This window comes from Pleurodeles waltl, chromosome 4_2 (assembly GCF_031143425.1).
Source record: "Pleurodeles waltl isolate 20211129_DDA chromosome 4_2, aPleWal1.hap1.20221129, whole genome shotgun sequence".
Lineage (NCBI taxonomy): Eukaryota > Metazoa > Chordata > Amphibia > Caudata > Salamandridae > Pleurodeles > Pleurodeles waltl.
In genome coordinates this window covers 320,989,128-320,994,888 of record NC_090443.1, presented here as the reverse complement: position 1 = coordinate 320,994,888, position 5,761 = coordinate 320,989,128, and the positions used below count along the sequence as shown (strand labels likewise).

General features: G+C 48.1%; 1 long non-coding RNA gene across 1 annotated transcript; it reads right to left on the bottom strand.

The window, feature by feature from the left end:
* Window positions 1-1,447: 1,447 nt before the first annotated feature.
* LOC138294133 (uncharacterized) lies at window positions 1,448-3,711 on the bottom strand. Its single transcript, XR_011203213.1, has 3 exons — window positions 3,564-3,711; window positions 3,150-3,249; window positions 1,448-1,559 (listed from the first exon to the last, which is right to left on the bottom strand). It is a non-coding gene; the product is annotated as an uncharacterized lncRNA (long non-coding RNA).
* Between the last annotated feature and the right edge of the window lie 2,050 nt (window positions 3,712-5,761).

The following is a 5,761-nucleotide window of genomic DNA, read 5'->3' as shown; positions in this document are numbered from 1 at the left end:
GCAGGTTGCACAATGCGTACATGTATGTAGTCAATGGCACCAAGGACGTGTGGGAAGCCGTTGATTTGGTAGAAGCCCTGGTTTGTCTCCTTCTACTTCTGCTGTGTGTTGGGGAAGCTGATGTGGCGGGGTGTGAGGGAGATGATGGCATCCAATACCTTGGGGAGGAAGGCGGAGAATGAGTGCTGTGAGATCCCAGCAACCAGGGCACCAGTGGTTTGGAAGGAGCCACTTGCCAACATGTGGAGTACAGCTAGCAGCTTGGTTTCTGGTGAAATGGTGGGGGCTGTCTGTAAGCTAGGCGCCAACTGTGGCTCAATGTTGTGCAGCAGCTGCTGAATGGCTTGCCAGTTGAGCCTGTACCTCTGGATGATGTCTTGTTGGCGGAGTCCCATAAGGGTTGTCCTGGTGCGGAATATCCTCTCCTGCCTTCTGCGTTGCCTTTAGGGTCCCTGCTGGTGTTGTGGAAGCTGCTGTTGTTGGTCCTGTGCGTCTGCGTGCATTCTGGATGAAAAATACCTCCATGTCTTCCTTTTGGAGCTCTGCTGTTGCTTCTGTGTGTTTTCATTAAGTACTGGTGTGTTTGCCCCATTTTAATGCCTGTCTGACCCAGGCGTTATTTTTTGGTGCAAATCGGGCTGTGTGTCATTTTCCGACTCCGCCTCCCGGCCGTGCGGGATTTTTGGGCGACTGCGCAAATAAGGCACACAGGTGTTTAGGTCATTTTTTGGACGGGAACGCCTACCTTGCATGTCATTAACGCAAGGCTGTTTACCGCATCCAGAAAATGAGCACACCGCGGAATTTTGGCGTTCGCAGGCATCAAAGTTTAAATACGGTGCACGGTTTGCGCCGAATGTGCGTCCAAATTTTTGTTTCACATTCGGCGCAAACATAGTATAAATATGCCCCTAAAGTCTTTTTGCCTTTCTATATATTTTGGTACCCTACCAAAGACCTAAAAAATGCAAGAAACAAAATGCTGTAGTTTTTAAATATTTTATTTAAGTTGCATTCAATTAAATAATCAAACTCCTTGCACCATGTTAAAAAAAGATAAAGGGTTAAAAAAAAAAAAGACATGACACATGGAAATAGTACATACAATTATTATTTGTCTACATGCCTCGTACAATGCCTTTCTGTCTTGATAACTACTCCATAGCTTCCTCGAAATATGATTACTGCCCAGTTCCAAACATGATCTCTTTCTCTCTCTCTCTCTTTTGGAGAGACATGCTTGCAGCAATGGGGCAAGGTGAAAAAGCAAGACAACATCCCATCTGCCAAGTTCTCCTTCTGGACCCTTCAACTACCTACACATCTTCATCACTGAACCTGGATAACACTGGAAGTTGATGTCTACACAGTTCTCGTACAGTGTTGGAGAAAAACTTTTTTTTGAGCCATCCTTATTCAACTGTGCCAGCTCCGCCCCCAAAATATTCCCACTCAAACCGCTTGAAGTCCGCATCAGTGAAGATGCTTGGTTCTTCCTTCTCCTTGGGTTTCTCTGGTGGGCGATCAGATGCCTTCTGGCCTCGGTTCTGGCTCAGCACCTGCCAAGCGAAAACAGAAGAATGAAGCTGACAAACATGATCCCTCTTTAGATCCGCACAAAAGACAAATGCGTGTGAAACTGGAGCAACAGGAGGAAAAAAATCCCTCAAGTGACAGAAAGTGACTAAGAAAAAAAAACGGTTTAATTAAATTGAACATAGTAGAAAAGCAAATTGGTTTAGGGTCGGAACATGCCAGGCCACCAAAATCAAAATCAAGGCAGCTCCCATTAGAGAATCAAAAAATCGAAAAAGGTGGCCCAAGTTTGGAAATCGGGGTAGGTTTAAACTTGGAGTGTGTGAACTGAGATGCACTGATGTAGCTGCGCCTGAGGTACCTGTACTGGAACAGCAATGTGTACTGACTATAAGAACTGAGGTGCTCTGGTGGACAGCATGTGTGGGGTTCTGGCACAGGCGAGGGGGTTGGAGTGTGTAAACTGAGATGCACTGATGAAGCTGCACCTGAGATCCCAGTACTGGAGCAGCAGAGTTTACTGACTGCAAGAACTGAGGTGCTCTGGCAGACAGAATGTGTGGGTTTCTGGCACTGGCACGGCTGAGGGCTTGGAGTATGTGAACTGCGGTGCACTGATGGAGCTAGGCCAGAGGTCCCAGTACTGGAGAGCAGAGTGTACTGACTGCAGGAACTAAGGTGCTCTGGCACACAGAACGTGTGGGTTTCTGGCACTGGCATGGCTGAGGGCTTGGAGTTTGTGACCTGAGGTGCACTGATGGAGCTGCAAGTGGGATCCCAGTAAGAAGCAGAAGTGGGCACTGTCTCTAAGCACTGTGGAGCCCTGGTAAAGCTGGGTGCCTAGGCTATAAGCAATTACAAGCGATCCTCTGCCCTTGCTCACAGCACACAGGCAGGTGCACTTGGTAAAGAAAATCCTAGCAAAGGAAGGGTGGGAGCCAGGCAGCTGAGAGAGGGTGCAGAGAGCCTGCAAAGACCAAATGTGACCAAGATAACAGCCTGATTTATAGCCTTGTTTACAGCAAAGCTCAGATGAAGAATGCTCTGCAAATGAAAAGGGAGGCTTCCCTGGATAGGGACAGGAAACAAAGTTAAAAAAAAAAAGTCCCCTACAGACCAGATAAATAGGACACAGCGTAATTATACAGTAGTTGGTCTCTGCTCCCACACAGAAGAAAGAGGGACAAAGAGGTATGACTGACCACTAGCAAGCAAGGATTTTTAGATAACACTGAAACTAACAAATGAAATAGCTGGAAGCCCACAGAAGAAGTATATTTAAAAGTATACAAGAGGTTGTACGCTAATGCTTGATCCAAAAATGGACAAAATAATGTCTTCTATTAAAAAGTGCCACATTATACCACATAATTTGCCTTTTCTTGACACATAATTTAGCCTACACTGCTGCATAATTCGGCACTCCCTGGTCATAATTCCAGTGGCCCTGCCTATAGGCCAGGCCGACCCCGTTGTTAATGGAGTCTCAGCTTGTAGGAAGACAGTATAATATCTCTGGAGCAATACATGCAAGTGGAAATCTGGAGCCTGGGTTGTCAAACCAGGGAGAACGTGGAAATAAATGTATGCACAACAATAGTGAAAACACCTACCTCCTTTGTGACTGTGCCGTCTGTCACAAACTTTGCCTTCAGCATGTAGTGGAGTTTTTTTTTTGCATATTGTCTGTGCTGTGTCGCTTCAGGTATTCATCTGCAGCAGTAAAGAAATATTACAGTTAGTGCATTTGGGAGTTTTTGTCCCTCCTGTAAACATCTTTCACAGGTAAAAAACACAGGCAGCAGGGAAAGCTTCACTATCACACAAAACATACAAAAAGACACTAGCAGAAAAAACCTCTCAACTGCAACAGGTACACAACAGTAGTGCAACTTTCCCCTCACGCACATAACAGATACAGTACAGTTAGTAACCTTGCACTGCTCGCCATTCACACATTTGTTAAGATGAAACCAGACATAACACCAGCAATTTATTTGTTCTTCAAACTAGAAAGTGGGCCTCACCTATTGCAGACTTCACCATCTTTCCCTTAACAGTGGCCTTGTCACGCCACTGTCTCTGCTGCTGCAACCTCTGCCGTCTTGACCCAGATTTATTGGATCCAGGAGAGTGTATCTCAGTCGTCCCCACTTTCTTTGCAGAGACACTATCTTTATCTAGGTGTAGAGCAAAATAGAAAACAAAAGGGATAGTAAGTACGCTGAAAACACTAGTGTTGTTTAGTAGATGAATCTGCAGTGATATGAAGACAGAGCACCCAGGGTGTCCCATGTCAAGTTTGAGTAGTTTCTCCAGTCTGGATATTCCCTTGACTTGTAGTAGTTCTTTTTTGGAACTGTTTTCTTGGGTTTTTGTATAGATCATTTTTGCACTCTTAGCAATGGTTTTGGAAGGCCCAATTTTAACCTTCCACTTTGCTCTAATTGTGAAAGTTTGGACCATCATGTGTACTCAGTGCTGCCTTGTTTTAATGGGGTTACTTGTTTTAATTCGATCATTTGTGGATTTTACCAATTTTTCTTTCACAAATATTCAGATTATACTACAGTGGTTTTAATTAATTGGGAATAAGAACATTATTCACTTTACTTATTTACCTTTGCCTACAATACAACAGTATGAAGGGGCATGGCCAAGATGGCATTGTGAATGGATGCTTTGTGCTGAAGCTCCGTTCCTAAACGGGCCGAGCTGACACTATCCTTGGCGCATCAGAGCAGTGATCTGCTGATCAGACGCCTGACGCTCCTACAGCGACGGATGGCCACGGGGGGCGGGGAGGGGCAGAGCAGCTTTGATGGCCAGTTGCAGAGAAACAGGAGCTGGGCACGGTGGACGTGGCAGGCTGACATTGGCCTGTGAGTGCGTCGCTAATGCTTCTGCTTGGGGCAGTGCCGTGGTAGCTGACACGCTCCCATCGAGTGCTCCCCGGCAGAGTGAGGCGTGACTGTGATCAACACGGGCAGTGCCTTGCCCCAGCAGTACAAGATCGAGACGCTGGCCCTGGAGGGCCCTGGTGCTGCAAAAAAGCTGAGAATGGGCATGTGAGGGCCAGAGGAGTCGCCTGCCAGCTGCTGGTACCACCTGGAGGCCCTGGGTGATTTTCGTGGCGAGTGGCTCCCCCTGACTTTGGTGCCATTGGGGGGCGAGCACTCCGACCGTCCGGAGGGCGGGTTGCCCCTTGAAGACTGAAACCCAAGAAGGACCCCAAAGAGAGACTACCCAGCCAGGCCAGAATCTGGTGTGCCTGAGACAGCAGCTGGGCCTGATGTTTAAGAGTGACTGGGAGCTCCCATGATGGTACAGACTGGCGATGTCACTGGTGCGTCCCTGGGGTCAAATGAGAAGAGCCTGAGACACCAAAAGTCTGGCAGATACTCAACAGGCACCTGGACACAAGGGCCCTCCTAGGCTTTCAGGGATGGGCTTGAGGCCCTAGGAGATAGGGGGCACTGAACGATGTGCCTTGAACCCCAATCAGTGGACTGAGGCCTGAACCATGCGGAGGCCTGGGGGCACCATACCAAAAAGACAACCTTGGAATAATACTGTGCACCATACCCTGAGGAAGCAATATTAGAGACATCCACCAGCTCCCTACATGCAACTGGGTGTAGCCACACTGAGTGCTTGAAGACCAGGACCTGTACTGCGCCAGAACATGGCACGGCCCACCATTAGGTGGGACTGGGAACATGAGATATCCTAGGCTGCCTTTGCCATGTCACTGGGAAGAGGGGTCCTTGAGAAGTGTGTTCCCAGCCCCATCCAACCAGTCTGCAGGGCGGGGTGCCAGAGGTGCGAACCTAGGACATTTGACACTTCCCATCAGACGTGGGTGCCCTTGCGTGGAACTCCCTGGGCATTGTGGAAGGTGATTGCGGTGATTTGGTTTACCCAAAGACATCCAAACCCGCACCCCAGAAATCAATCATGGATATGGTCTCTGCCACCCAGACCCTGACTGACCTGATTTTCCAACTGAAAAGCACATTGGAGAAACACACCGGCATGTTTGATAAGATCCTTCGGGACATACATGACTCCAAAGGTCTTACGCAGCATGCGGAGGGTGTTGAAACATGAGGAAGTAATAGAGTTGATTTGCTGGGTCTTGGAGAGAGAGGAGTCTAAGATGATGCAGAGATTGCGTGCGTGGGTGGAGGGTGTTGGGGGTGGTCCTAGGGTGGTGGGCCACCAG